Consider the following 14,299-nt stretch of genomic DNA (forward strand, 5'->3'; position numbering starts at 1 on the left):
AAACGCGGAAACCGGAATGCATCTCCGCACGCACTCGGGTGTCCGCACTGGAGCAGGCGCGCCCAAACCGCGAGGGGACCAAGTCCCACTACCGGGTTTGTGCTTTTACCCCGCGCAGTGTTTGCAGGAGTACTGTTGGGTGCCAGAATCTACTAGCCTGCCACGCAACTTCCCACAGAAATCCTGGCGTGGAGAGGCCGGGGCGGGGCGGGTTGCGCGCTGGTATGAAAGCCTCAGGCTGCAGACGAGGAGACGGGCTTTGGTGAGCTGGGAGGCGTGAGACCGAGGGTCTCTAATGGGTACCTAGTGCTGGCGGGACTCAAGTCTGTTTTCATAGCCGGGGAGGCGGCCACAGCGGAGTCTCACCGGGCTTAGCGCTAAGCCCACCCACTCTCCAGTTGTCTCCCTGGGGGGCTCTTCTCCGTGTGGGCATCGGAGGCAAGTATCCCCAGCTCTCTTCACGGTGTTAAACTGCTCTCGACGCCTGCGAAGCTTGTTTGCCCTTGACTGTTAGGGGCTGCCCCTGTGGCGGCGGGGGGTGGGGAGCGGGGAGCGGTGTGTCTTGTAGGAGGTTCTTGCCGCAAACTTGGTATCCGGTGTGCGGGCTGGGAGAGCAGCCCCACCTCCACCCTGACCGCTCCGGGTGCCTTGGGGCCGCGAGGCTACCCTTCCCTGCGCGGTCTCACATCCACGAATTGGGCACAGGCCCCCAGTTCCTCCAGGAACCCGCAGAGCTCCGTGGGGGTAGGGCTCGGACGGGGGCGGTGGGGGGAGGGTTGTGAAATTGACCGGCTCAGGCGCTTTCCCCATGCTGGAGTTGTGTCCACACTCAAAGAGAAGAAATGGCATTTGTCTTTCCCCAAACAAGCCAACTTACTTAGCACCCGCCACTCTGAACAATTGATAGCCACTCTTCCCTGATTTCTGCTTGTTTCTTTTTGTCTTCCCACCACTCATTTCGTCTGAGCCTGGGAACCGCGCTGTTTAGACTTTGTCCGGGTCTCACGCAGGATTGCTTCGAAGCTGGTTGGAACAGAGTTGGACCGACAATGTTTTGACTGGCGTCGTTATGACAAGGTCATCAGTCATTCTTGGATAGATTGATAGTACCCAAGTTTAAGGCCAACACCACGAGGGAAAACCCACGTGCTGTGGGCCCCGAGGCTAACCGAGCAGTCTGCGCGGGCTTTGAACAACTCCATCGGGAGGAGAGTAGGAAGTTCCAGGCCCGTTTCAATCCACTTGCTGGAAGAACTGCCAAAGAGAAGCGGTAGGGCCTCGGGAAAAGGGGCAAGCAAGCTCTCTTTCTCACACTCTGCTGGTTCCTTGCTGGATCTCTGGAGAGACTGGGAGCACGGGGGAAGGGAGCGCGGACGCCGCCGGCATCGGCCCCGCCGCCTTCTTGTTTAGAGCCAAGCCGACTGCGCACGAGCGTTTGGTAACCCGGGACTGGCCTTCTCCGAGAACTCCTCCCCATACCGTCACCCCCAAACACACTGGAAATTATCGAGATTTTCGGACGCCAGTTGCAGGAACTGCTCCCAAGACCTCCTGGCGCCCATACCCTGGGAAGCCAGGGGGTTGCCTTTCTAGGAAGATCAGCGGATCGGTCCACGAGAGCCTCGGATTGGCCAGGCGCGGGTAGGAGCTTCCACTATGTTTATTCTGCCCAGCAGCCCCGCGGAGAGAGCGTTACCATTAACCCCATGTTACAGATGGGGACACTGAGGCTCAGAAACTAGGTTGCCTCAGGTCACACCGTTGTTGAGTGCTGGAAACCGGGCCAATGAGGCACCACGTGTACTCTCCTGCCCACCCTAGTCCAACCTCTCCCCTCACCTTCCAGACTGACGCCAGAGGGGTGTCTGGTACTTCGAGGGAGATTTGGCTCCCCTTGCCTTGTGGGGGGTCAAGGGGAGAAACAGAGACTGCAACGGAGCCTCGGTCCGTCCCTATGCCAGGATGTGGTGTCCCTGACTCATCAGGTTCGACGGGGCCCTAGGGTGCAAAGGCCTTAGAGAACATGCGTGAAGGAGGCGGTTAAAAGTTAGAGTGGGCGCTCTGAAGGCCGGGGACTCCAGGGGCGCAAGACCAGATTTGGAGCCGAGTGCATTGGGAGTCTGAGCATTCCCCAGCGCCTCCCCAGGGGGCCCACGACTCGGGGTCAGGGTGCTGCTGGCACCCAGATGAGGCCGGAGGGGCTGGGCTAGGGCCGAGGTCAGCGTGGCCCCACCACCCGCGGGCGCAGAGCTGCGTCGGCCGGCCCGCCCGCGGTCCTGGGGCGCTCAGTGCCGGGCGGAGTCGGCCGCCCACCTACCCAGCTGAGCCCGGGCCCCTCGGGCTCGCCGCCTCCCTGGCACATCTCCTCCCGGAGTCCTAGAAAGCGAGCCCACCGGCCGGAAGGACAGGCGCCCCTCAAATCTGCTCCCCTGCTCTTCATTATTTAGAAGATGACCGCGGAAACAAATCACTTGCACCACTTAGGAAGCGATCAAACCTTTATAAAAATCCATCGCTCCCAAATCGATGGACGAATATTTGCTGGGAATTTGTTCCAGAGGAATAAATAAGGAGCGTGAGTGTATTAAATGCAAACGGGGGGACACGGTGGTGTTTTTCTTCATTGATTAATGACCTCTAAAATAAAACAAGTGGGAAGAGGAGTCGGGATCGATAAATTAACTACCCAAATTCATCATTTTCTCGAGCAATTTTTTTCCCCTGAAAATTATCCTTGGGAAGCCCATTGCACCCCGAGCTGGGAGGGGAAGACGGGAGCTGGAGGCGGAAGCAGGCGGGAGTGGCAGGGAAGGGCAGGAAAACTAGAAGAGGAGTCGGTCAGGGAGACCCTCTATCTGATTTCGTTTGACATACAATTTTAAAGTTTGCCTTTCATATTAATTATATATTTTTTTTTCCTGATGGAGGAGGGGAACAAATGGTCCGCTGCCTTTGACAGGACTCCAATAAAGGATTCAGCAGCTCTCCTGTCTGCCCTCGGCGCTCCCGCTTCTAGGTTTAAGGTCATGGATGGCTGAGTTAATAATTCATTAATATAGACATTTATTCAGAAGGGTTCTCTGAGACCCGCTCTCCCGCCTCCTCCCGGAGATTTATTTTCCCGGGAAATGGAGGGGGGCGGGGGTTGGGCTGCAGGTGAAAGGAGGGAGAAGGAGAAAAATGGAAATGAAGGGAGAGCTGGTCCCAGCTAGGAGGAATCTTTATTTAGCCAGATTCGTGGACAGGTCCCTCCAGCCTGCTGACAAACACTTGGTAGAAAATGTGGCATCCAAACAGCCCAGGGACTCTGGCCTCCAGCAGTCCTCCTGCCTCTGTAGACATTGCCTTATTCACAAAGCCCCCTTCCTCCAGCTTGAAGATCTGGAAGAGCCATCCGAGGACCCTGGAATGCAGGCAAAAGGGGGAAATCTCTGGAAAGAGATGATCCTACCCTCTTACCCCCTACCCCCCCACCAGCTCCTAGGAAGTTCCCAAAGGAGGAGCTTTGCAACTTGCACCCATGTCAAAGGGCACAGAGGGATCCTGGTGGACAGCATCCCCTCAGAAAGGCACTATGGGGACATGCAAACCAAACCAAACCACCAAGCCCAGATCCATAAGAAGTCTATCCTGGGCAGGGTTGGGGGGGTAGGGGATAGGAAAAAAATGAAACAATGAACAAGGAGTTGTCAGATACTCATAAGTGCTCTGGGAAGCAACTGAGTAAGGGGGATGGGGAAAGAACATGCCGTGGACCAGCGGGTGTTATTAAGTGAACTACGGTGGTCAGGAAAGGCTCCTCTTATAACTGGAATACAGACTCAGAGCAAGAGGAGGACTGTCCTGTGCCTGGCATGGGGCATTCGCTATGCCACCCTCCTGGCCCTGGGGCTCCCTTAATAAAAGGTCCTCCTCTCAAGGAGCCCCAAGGCCCTGGGGAGGAGTCTGCCTTGTCAGCTTCCGGACCCTGGGCTCCCTCTGCTCCCACCGGTTTCCCCCAGCTCCGGAAAGATGCTGTGAGCTCTTCCATGTCCTTGCAAAGGCAAGGTTGACATCAGCAGAAGTTGGCTCTGTTGCTGGTGACTTAGAGCCTTCCCACCCCCAACTCCTCTGTTTCTTCAACGTTCAAACGGAAGGATGGGACTAATGCAGCTTTCCATCCTCAGGTTTTTATGAAGGAGCTACCAAATGCTGACCTCCATGTCTATGATCGATTTTACACCCAACCTCGGAGAGTCTTAAGATGTGTGGTGTGCAAAATGTACTGAGAAACCCAAACCAAGGAAACTCATACCAATTACGCTAATCACTGCCATTTTCCTCCTGACCCTTGGCACCTTCCCCGCTTTGTCCTCACTCAGTGACAAAAAGCAGTGTGTGAGAAAGAAAGGCCACCAGTGAGGGGTAAGACGCAGGGCTGCGGTGAGGGGAATGGAAGTTGCTGGAAATCTCTTTCCTCAGAGGCTGCCACAGGAGGCTCTCCATTCTGAGGCCGTGGCAGTTCAGACCCCGCATCTCCTCTGCCTGCCTCCCGTCACGACTGGATTGGGAAGGCAAGTGCCACACTCTGCCAGGTCAGAGATCGCCTCTGAGGCCAAGAGCCCAAGCTTGGCCTATTTCTGACCGCCCTCTTTCATCCTTTGCCAACATCACTGTACACGGCACCTGTTCACTTCACTTGAAATGCAGCTGAACCCACCAGCACCTTTCATAGGGTCCCCCAACAGCTGTCACTCAAACGATACCTCTCTCTGCACCCGGGGCCTGCTTTGGATTTGGATTTGACCTGCTGACCTCGAGGCGAAAGGCTCTCCAGTCCATTACCGATCCCTGGGGCCGGTTCATTCCCCGCAGGAAAGCTTTTAAATATATCCCTTCCGAAGCTCAGGGAAATCAGCGATTATGATTTGGAAAGACTTCATGACTTTAAAACATATCAAGGAAGTTCAGTCCCGCAAAGATTTCACGAACAGCCGTGGAGCGAAAGCCAGCTGCTCTTTTTTGATCTTGACAAGTCAAAGAAAAGAGAAATAATTAAACGTAGAGAACTGTCCCTTCAGAAACTCAGGTAGTTCCTTCACAATCTCTTTCTTAGCTACTCCCCAACCCCCCCCCCCCCCGTCATTTCCCCTAAATCACTCTTCCATTTCCCCCAGATTCTGTAAGAACAGAGGAGACCAAGAGGAGTCAGCTGCAAATTAACAGCTATACCGAACAGCTAAGGGACATCTACTGTGTGCAAGAGACTACGGGGGCGGGGGGCATCTCTGGGACAACGTCCATTGACATTCTTCTAGCAGACGGCACCTGGTTCTAACACAGTTGACTTTTGGTCACCAGAGTGTTGCCTGAATTAGGCGAAGCCTGTAGGCCTCACATTCTGATCAGGATAAGGCAAGCATATTGTAGGGCATCTGTTTGAAATTAGGAACATATGCTACAGTTGATTCGCATTCGGAGGGGTGGTGGTTCCTACTGCCTGGTGGCTTCCCCCGAGTGCCTGGCAGCGGTCTGAGAGCCAGCATGGCTTCCAGGGAGCCCCACAAATAAGGGGGCCCTGAGGGCTTTGCCCCAGGGTGGCTGGAAGAAATAGGCCCCCCAACTTCCACAGGGGCTCTTTGGACATACTTGTGGGAGCCCTGAGAAACCTATCTGCTCCATCATCATATGCTCTGTTGGCTGGAGTGGGGCTATCATGCTCCTCTGACTTTGGGGGTCAAAGGACAGCGCTGAAATGTGTTTCTATTCTTTGATTTCTTTTTTTTTTTTTTTTTTCAATTTTAAAGGAATTATTTATTTGAGAGAGAGAGAGAGAGAGAGCATGAGTTCAGGGGCAGAGCGGGAGGGGAAAGCAGTCTCCCCGCTGAGCTGGGAGCCTGAGGCAACAAGACTTGATCCCAGGACCCTGGGATCATTACCTGAACCGAAAGCAGAGTCTTACGTGAATGAGCCACCCAGGCGTCCCTATTGTATGATTTTTGGTGCGTCTCTGTTCTCTGTGTAAGAGCCTCCCAGGAAACAAACAAACACATAGAACCTACTCTTGGTTTCCTTTTTGGAACCAGAAAACTTGTCTTTAGAGCCAAATGAAGACCCTGTGCAGAATGCTGGGGGCAAAAGCAGAAGAAGATAAATCACAGTGCCCTTGACTTCCATGGTCTGGGGAAATCTGATAGATTCCCAGCCTTCTCTGCCCAGTTCCTAGGATCTGGAGCCAGTCAGTGACATAAGAGTTCTGGAGAGGAGACATTGTCGCTGTAGGCAAGGAGATGACGAGGCAAAGCTCCACAAAGGAGATGGGCTCTAAGGAGAGCCCACATTCAGGCAGGTGGTGAGGAAGCGGGGAAAGGCATTACAGGACAGGGGGCACTGCCTGAGCAGAGACCGGAGAGAAGACCTGAAACAGATAAACCAGGAGGCTCGGGGGACTTCTCTAAGTCCGTTCATGGGAATACCAGCGAGGTGGCTGGCCGTGCTCTCTCAAGGCAGAGTGAGTCCCACTCCCTACTCCTGCACCGGGGGCCTGGACTTCTATTCCATAGACTCAGAACAGTTGTTTTATGAGAATTTCCTAACTGATATGCTCAAGTTTAAGTCTGAAAGCTCCAGTATAAAGCCAGCAACACAGCAGAAATATACTGGATTAGATTTGGCAAGCTCAGCAACACCACTTCCTGGCTCTGGATGGTACAAGCTAGAACTCTCTGACCTGCTTTTTTTAACAATAAAGAACTATATATATAGTTAACATATAGTTATATAGTTAACATATAGTTAACATATATATAGTTATATAGTTAACATATATATAGTTAACATATAGTTAACATATATATTTATTATTATTATTTGTTATATATATAAATTTTTTGAAAGATGTATTTTAAAGAGAGAGAGCATGAGCAGGGAAAGGCAGAGGGAGAGAGAGAGAGAATCTCAAGCAGACCCCCTGCTGAGCATGAAGCCCACCGCCAGGCTCCATCTCATGACCCCAAGATCACAACCAGAGCCAAAACCAATTGTCAGATGCTTAACCGACTGAGCCACCCGGTAACCCTATATATAATTTAATATAAGTATATTTTATCCATATTATATTTTATATATTATTATTAATTTAATAGAAACATATTTTAAAATTAAATATATATATGCATATATTAGGCCCGAGAGAAGTTTCAAAGATCCTTCTGAAGTAAAAATCATTCAGGAGGGGCACCTGGGTGGCTCAGTGGGTTAAGGCCTCAGCCTTCGGCTCAGGTCATGATCCCAGAATCCTGGGATCGTGCCCCGCATCGGGCTCTCTGCTCAGCCGGGGAGCCTGCTTCCCCCTCTCTCTGTCTCTGACTGCCTCTCTGCCTGCTTGTGATCTCTGTAAAAAAAAAAAAAAAAAAAAAAAAAAAAAAACATTCAGGAAAATGTTTCAGAATTGGCAGACAGATTTCCCAAGGATCCTTACAGACTAGTAATTGTTAATCCCCACCTCAAAAGAAACAAAAAGAAAGAAGTTACAGAACAATGATAAAATTCTTGAGACTCAAAGAAAAATGATCATTTTTTACGTTGGCAAGACTGCCAGATTCTTAAATGAAACTTTGGAAAGGTTAATCATGTTCATGTAATACATCCTTAGTCCATCTTTATAATGTAGTAATTGAAAGGGATACTGGGACATTGATTGGAAAATGAACATTTTGAAAATTCAGTGATTAGCAGCCTGATTTTTGAATATATTGTTAAGTGTGACCGAGTTTCGGGCATTTCCTTCTTGTCTGTCTACATTGGCAAGCATTTTTCCATTGAAACATATGTTTGGGTGGACAAGTATTTTATTTGGCAGCAACCTAATAGTTTAAGTATAGATTTCAACATCAAATGTTTGCTCCATAAGCAAATGTTTTTCAAACAGAAGCATTTCTCACAATTGTTTCCTCATACAAATGTTTATCTTGGAGCCAGCAGAGAAGGCCAAGCATTCCAGTAAATCTCTTCAAGACGTTCATCATGATGATTTCGTCACCTTTGAGAGTTTCTACTGGTCACATTCTCTCGCAGATTTTCATGGGTCGCTTTGCAAGGCCAGTCCCCAAAATACTTTGTAAGACAAGTGCAAGCATTTTCAAGATGATTTTTTTTTCTTGGTAGAAAAGGAGTGGAAATACATGCACGCTTAACAATGCTTCATCTGCATAGATGCCAGTTTACCTGTGATAGGATTATTGGTTCTATTTGTCTTCTCATTTCCAGATACAGAGTTGTGAAAGCAGATGGCATGGGTCCCTCTGCTCCCTTCGCTCTGACAAAAAGGAGAGGCTCAAGCCCATGCGAGTCTCTGAGTAATTGCGTATTATGTGTGTGAAGACAGAGGACCCCTGGGATTTGAAGAATCAGTGATGAGGTAATCTGGCCGGGCTCTTTCAAGTGAAGATAACAGAAATTAAATTCAACTAGCAATAGCTTTTTAATTTTTTTTTTTTAAGGATTTTATGGCTTACATATGAAAAACCAGGTTATGGGGTCTTACGTGTAGATGGATTCAGGAATTCAAACAACAACATGAAAAACCAGGTTATGGGGTCTCACGTGTAGATGGATTCAGGAATTCAAACAACAACATGAAAAACCAGGTTATGGGGTCTCACATGTAGATGGATTCAGGAATTCAAACAACAACATGAAATCTCAGCATTTCTCTTGATCTCTTGGTTCTGTCTTCCTCTGTTCTATTTTATTTTATTTTGAGAAAGAGAGAGAGAGAAATATGTGCACGAGGCAGGGAGGGGCAGAGAGGCGAAGAGAGAGAATCTTAAGCAGGTTCCACACTCAGCCTACAGCCAACGTGGGGCTCCATCTAATGACCCTGAGATCACGACCTGAGCCATCCACACACCTCCCTCTGACTTTAATTTCATGCAGCATCTGCCATGTGGTTGCTCCCAGCAGCTCCAAGCTCACTTTATTCTTCTCAAGAGCAATCCGAAGGGAAGATTTCATTCATTCCAATTGTTTCAACGGAAGTTCTGGGTTGAGAGACACCTAAGGGGTTCGGTGGGCTAAGCATCTGCTTTCAGCTGAGGTCATGATCCTGGAGTCCCAGGATTAGCAGGGAGTCTGATTCTCCCTCTGCCCTTCCCCCACCTCTCCGTGCTTTCTCCCTCTCACTTCCTCTCTCTCTCTCTCTCAAATAAATAAGTAAAATATTTTTTTAAAAAAGTTCTGCTGTTGAGTCCTAATGAGCTAATGTGAGTAACCCAGCTATCCCTGAACTAATCATCATTCCAACAAAGGAAATGGAGTATACTGACTGGTCAAGACTGGATATTAGCCCTAACCATCCAGAGACTGAGATCTGGGACACCAAAGAAAACCCAAGTGCATTACCAGAAGATGTTGGAATGAATGATGAACACGTAAAAGTCTATGGCCCCTTCCCTAGGACGGTTTTGCTTGCTAATCACTCCAGGTCCCTTTTTATAGGGAACATTGCCATGGACAAGCCCACACAGGTGGTAGCAAATCTGTATTCATTCCTTGAATAACAGGCAGAAATACTTGGTTCTCTGTCCTAGAACCACCAAAAAAAAAAAAAAAAAAAAGTCTTCTTGGAGCAGAGCTATAACTCTCAAGTTTGGCTCTGAGAGCAAGTCATCCTGTGACCCACACCAGTCCTTGACCAAACCTTTTGTACCCACTGTTTCCCTATTCACTTTCGAAGACTGACTGAGAAGCAGGCAAGGGCATGTAAGCAGCAGCCCTAGGGGTGCAACTTCTAAGAAAGCTTTTAAGAAAGTTTTAGTTGCCATGCCCGTTAGACTTCTGGCTTGGCCTCATGCTCTTCCCCATTTCTTCTATCCTGGAACACACACATCACGAGTGGAGGTATAGAAGTCATTTTGCACTGCTGAGGAAGAAAGCCTCAAGTGACTCAGGGATGAGCGAGAATGGAGAAGGAGCCCAGGTCCCGTGTGAAATCACTGAGCTATAATCCTAGCCTCGGATGGTCTGCCCCCAACCTTCTTCTTTTTTTTTTTAAAAGATTTTATTTATTTATTTGACAGACAGAGATCACAAGTAGGCAGAGGCAGGCCAGGGGGGTGGGGGAGGCTGACTCCCTGCTGAGCAGAGAGCCCGATGCGGGGCTCGATCCCAGGACCCTGGGATCATGACCTGAGCCGAAGGCAGAGGCCTCAACCCACTGAGCCACCCAGGTGCCCCTGCCCCTAACCTTCTTGATAAGCAAGACAAATAAATCACCAGATGATGGCCAAATGCAATCTTAACTAATACACAAACCTCCAAACCATCTGTGTAATTCATGATGTGGTTTACAGAAGGGTTTTATTAATGAGGCATAGCTGGTGACTTGATTTTTATCAATTATTCTTGCTCTCTAGGCACTAAGCTCATGATTTTCATGTTTTACGAAGACATCCACTGTCTGCACAGGCAGTATAGCTGGACAGTAGAGGTAGTGGCTCGAAAGTCTAAGTCAGAGCATTTGGATTCAAATCTAGCTCCAACACTATATAACTGGTAATTGCGTGACCTCTGATAAGTTCTTCGAAGTTTTCTTTGCCTCAAGGACCTCATCTGTAATTTTATAGTGTCATTGAGCATCCAATGTGCTAGTCCTGGAAAAATATTTACAGCACATAAAGTGCTATCCATAGGTTATAGCTTATTATGAATATTGCCTTTAAAAAATGTGCTTAAAATTTTATGACTCCTATGTTGTTGGTGTTCTAGAGATAATTCCAGGCAACACGTACGGCTCAGCAACAAGCTCATGAAATGACGACATTGGTGGTTCATTGTTCCAGCTCCTTTGCCCGCTTGTTTTCCCCTTCTACCTCCGTAGAGAACTTCCAAAATTATGCCACCAATATGTCCTTATTCAGCTGTAGCTGAAAACCAAGGTTGATTATGTTTTGACCTCTAATTGTGTATGAGTCACACCCCTACCCATACACAGTGTTGTTAAGACAGTCTGTGTCATCACCAAGTTCCCCTTGACCACAGACCTCATCTTTTCTCTTCTGACTTGATTCCAGGCACTTTCGAGAAAATTTATTCCAATGTTTGGGCCAATCTCTTAAATGTACATTTACTTGCCTTGGCTGAATATATTTTCTCATTGACTGTAAAAAAAGGCTAGATATGAAATCAATAATTATGATTGAGAACATGTATATTTCACACAAAAAGAAATGCCTCAGGAGAAATACATGCCATTTTAGAGTCTATAATAAGTAGGCTAAGTGGTAGGTCACTGTCCTGAACATTAGGACACTCCTCTTTGAATAAATCGGCTATCTTAACCACCTCCTCACCTCCAGCTCAACTACATGCCATTTGCTAGGAAAAGGACTGGGTTTTAGGACAAAGGTAAACACTTCTAGCTAAAATTTATTGAGCACAGATGGTACACCAAGTAATAGGTTAAATGCTTTTCATGTGTCATTTCATGGAATTTTATTTTGATATGAGTTACCTCGTAAGGGAAACATTTACATTATTTTATTTACAATTTTACTACTTAAGAGCGCATCTCTACATAATATCTTTCATTTCACCTGCTTCTGAATTTTATGAATAGAATAATGCTGAATGCTTTTTTTTGGGGAATATGGTCTCCTTTTACACAAAATTATAAAGTTAAGCTCTATTTACATTGTCGTATATGACTTAGCTCAGTGACTTTTAAGGTTACATATCATAAGAATACAAACCATAATTCATCCATTTTAAGTTGATGGACATTTGAATGGTTTTCATTATTTGGTTATTATGAAAGATGCTGCTATGAACATTCCCAGACTTTATCTTGTTGCATGTATGCATGAGGTTCTAAATGGTAGAGACCGGTCAGTAGATTGGCTGGTCAATGATGTTTGTATATCTTAAACTTTGCTAGAAAGTATTAAACTGTTTTCTAAAACGGTTACATTAGTTTGTACTCCCACAAGTAAGGGAGGAGAGTTCTTGCTGTGTCATTCTTTGTTAACCCCTGGAGTTGTTAGTTTTTATATTTTCTTGGTCTATCTTGGCAAATTTTGACATTTCAACATTAATTTGCATTTCCTTGATTATGGATGAGTTGAACACCACTTTTTAAGATCACTGGCTATCACTCTTTTGAGTGACACCTATTCATGACTTTTGCAACATTTTATCTTGGGTTGTCTGATTTTTAAGATCTTGATTGGCAACTTTTTTTCCCCTTATGAGTCATTCATTTATTGTATGCACTTCAGATCAATCTTCTCCCCTTCTGTGACTTATATTTTCACTTTAATAGGGCCTTATTTTGATATATTTTTGTATGATCTACGGTTAATGATTCATTAAGAAATCTTTCCCTAGGGGCACCTGGGTAGTTCTGCCAGTTAAGCATCTGCCTTTGGCTCAGGTCATAATCTCAGCGTCCTGGGATGGAGTCCTGTGTCAGGTTCCTGTTCAGCGGGGACTGTGCTTCTCCCTCTCTCCACTCATGCTCTCTCTCTCTCTCAAATAAATGACAATCTTTTTTTAAAAAAAGATTTTATTTATTTATTTGACATAAAGAGAGCGAGAGATCACACATAGGCAGAGAGGCAGGCAGAGAGAGAGGGGGAAGCAGGCTCCCTGCTGAGCAGAGAGCCCAATGCGGGGCTTGATCCCGGGACCCTGAGATCATAACCTGAGCTGAAGGCAGAGGCTTTAACCCACTGAGCCACCCAGGCACCCCTAAAAATCTTTTTTTTTTAAGAAATATTTCCCTATCCCTATCCTGAAGTCACAAATATATTCTACTATTTAAAACATTATTGGACTTCTATTTCCAGCCAGGACAGAATAACAGGGACTGAATTTACCCTTCTGTCCAACACAACTAAGAAACTCAACAAAATATGTAAAACAACAGTTGTCAAAACACTGAACATCAGACAGAGAAAGACAGTGATCTCTGAGAAAGGGACAGCGAGGAAGATGAGCTCTCCACCTGCCGCAGTCTACTGCCTTAATACAGGAGAAAATCAGGTGGAGACCAGCTGACTTGCTGAGTTGAGGAGACAGAGACAAGATCTGGGGGGAGCCCAAGGCAGCTAGAATCTGCAGAACAGAGGACTCAGAAGATATAGAGAAGGATCTCCAGAGATCTGAAGAGAGCCCTCTAGAATGTTCGACAGAGTGCTGACCAACGTGTGTGTGTGTGTGTGTGTGTGTGTGTGTGAGAGAGAGAGAGAGAGAGACAGACAGACAGACAGACCCGGATTTCCCCTCTCCTAAGGAAATCAATGCATCTAAGTTTCTTAAATACCCTTCCTGAAACATTCTATGGATTGTATTCGCTACTTTGTGTCAAATGCTAGATGACACACACTGCTTTGTACCTTGGTTTTCTTTTTAACTTAAGAAATATAGCTTTGGGATTTGACCAGATCTATAAATAAAAGAGGTTTCTCAAATTTTTTTAGTATCTGTTTGATCTAATCATTAATTGAAGCAGTTCTCTACTGACAGCCATTTAGACTTGTTCAAATCTTTGTTATTACACATAATGGCGCAATTTTGCATACGTTCTTTTGCATATTCTGATGAATATTTAATGGTGTGGTGTTGCAGGCTCACTTGGGCTTTTGAGAGCCATTTGTTAAAATTTCAGGAACTGTGAGAACTGGTTGATGTTAGAATAGCTTGAAATTAACCATGTAGTATTTATGCCAGTAAAACTGATAACCCTGGGGTGCCTGGTGATTGAGTCGGTTAAGCATCTGCCTCCGGCTCAAGTCATGATCTCAGGGTCCTGGGATGGAGCACCACATCGGGCTCCCTGCTCTGCAGGAAGCCTGCTTCTCTCTCTCCCATTCCCCCTGCTTATATTTCCTCTCTCACTGTCTATCAAATAAATAAAGTCTTAAAAAACACTGGCAATATCTATAGATAAAAGGCCCACTCCCTTAGTTAGGGGGACAGGTGGTTGTTAAGTATGTACAGCTTCTACTAAACACATTTCCAATAGTGGAACTGCTGATTCAAAGGGTATGTAGCACTTGTAATCTTGATATATATAGACAAATTACCCTTCGTGGATTTCTACTAGCAATGTATAAAAGTTATTCCTGAATTCTCATTAACAGTGTTATGAAAATTATTGATTGTTGCCAATTTGATCAGGGAAATTGGTTTCTCAATGAAGTTGTAATACTTATCCCACTTACTATTGAAAATTAACATCTTTTTATATGTACTTTTAGTTTCTTTCTAAAGGGGCCCCCGGGTGTCTCAGTTGGTTAAGCATTGGGACTCGATTTCGGCT

Source organism: Mustela lutreola, chromosome 5, assembly GCF_030435805.1.
Source record: "Mustela lutreola isolate mMusLut2 chromosome 5, mMusLut2.pri, whole genome shotgun sequence".
Classification (NCBI taxonomy): Eukaryota; Metazoa; Chordata; class Mammalia; order Carnivora; family Mustelidae; genus Mustela; species Mustela lutreola.